Consider the following 1,642-nt stretch of genomic DNA (forward strand, 5'->3'; position numbering starts at 1 on the left):
CCTTAAGCCTCGGTCACACCTTACCGGATAGCTCGAACGGACGCCTAACGGATAACTTTTTTTCAATCCGTTCATGTCCGTTAGATTTCCGTTCTTATCCGTTAGACGTCCGTCTATGTCCGTTGCATGTCCGTTAAGTGCACGTTTTATCCGTCAAGGTCCGTTCTGTCCGGTGGAAAATTTTGAGCATGTTCAAAACTTTGAACGGATGTTCAACGGATAAAAAGTCCGTTGAACGTCCGTTTTGTACGGTACTTGTCCGTTTCGTTTCCGTTTTGTATCCGTTACGTGTCCGTTATACATCCGTTGGAGGTCTGGAAGATAAATTCACCAACGGACTTCTACTGGACGTTTAACGGATAAAACGGATGTTGAACGGACGAGAAACGTATTTCTACAGGACGTATGACGGATAAAACGGATGATGAACGGATCTGAAACGGATAAATGCCAATTGAAAATTTAGAAATGCCAATTATTGGTATGTCAGATTTCTTACGGTTCATGAATTGTTATTATTCATAATAGATCTTAGAGTATAGGCAAGCCTTCACAATTAAGCAGTTCTTATTCAGCACACTGCCCTTTGGCGGAATTTTTGAAGAACAAACCAAAACCAGTTACACAGAAACATTTTGAATATTTATTAGATTTACATGTATTATTATTGTCGCCTTTGATTTTTCTGTATATCTTGTTCATCCGTTTTATCTGGTACGCTTCCGTTAGATGTCCGTTTTATGCGGTACTCGTCCGTTGGATGTACGTTCGACATCCGTTCTGTCCGGTACGTGTCCGTTTCTCGTACGTTGCATATCCGGTGTGTGTCCGTTATGCATCCGTTAAACGTCCGTTTTATTCGGTCAGTACATCAGCGGACTCCCGACGGATAGCAATTTTGTCAACGGACAACTTTTATTTTCATCCGTTAGGCGTCCGTTCGTGCTATCCGGTAAGGTGTGACGGAGGCTTTACAATCAAAGACATGGACTTGTATTGCTGTTCTTTATCTTAAAGGCTACAAAAATTGCAACTAAAATCACCTAGTATACAATTACAAATTCTAGTAGTCTGATAAGATTTACCTATTCACACTGATATTACACTTTTTTGTTGAACTTTAATACTCAGACACCATCTTAACGACACTTAAACACTCTTAAATCAAATAGAACTATGTATCTGTCAGAGTTCGTAAATTTCGTCTGGTTACTTCTGGCATATAACATGCAAAATGACACAAAAAAACCAAAGCATAAAGACGTTCTAAAACGCTGGCTTTTTATAATTTTGACATTTATTTATGAACAGAGTCAATGCTATTTAACAAATGTAATTTTTTCAACCTGTTCCTTCCTTGAAAATTTAAAACATCTGCATAGCTACATGTTCCCCATCTAAATCTACCGACGCTTTGGATCAAGCTTACAAGGAAACATTTTAAAATGTTTACGCATACACTTTTATTGAATATATTAAAATCAAATTTAGCCAAAATGTGTTAGCGGAAACCTATGTTTGCACTTTGGACGGGTTGTTGTCCCTTTGACACATCCCCTTTTCCTTACTCACTATAATTGTTGTATCATTGACACATTATCCGTTTCCCTTTCCTATTCTAACGCGCTAATCTATAATTTAG

This window comes from Mytilus edulis, chromosome 10 (genome assembly GCF_963676685.1).
Source record: "Mytilus edulis chromosome 10, xbMytEdul2.2, whole genome shotgun sequence".
Lineage (NCBI taxonomy): Eukaryota > Metazoa > Mollusca > Bivalvia > Mytilida > Mytilidae > Mytilus > Mytilus edulis.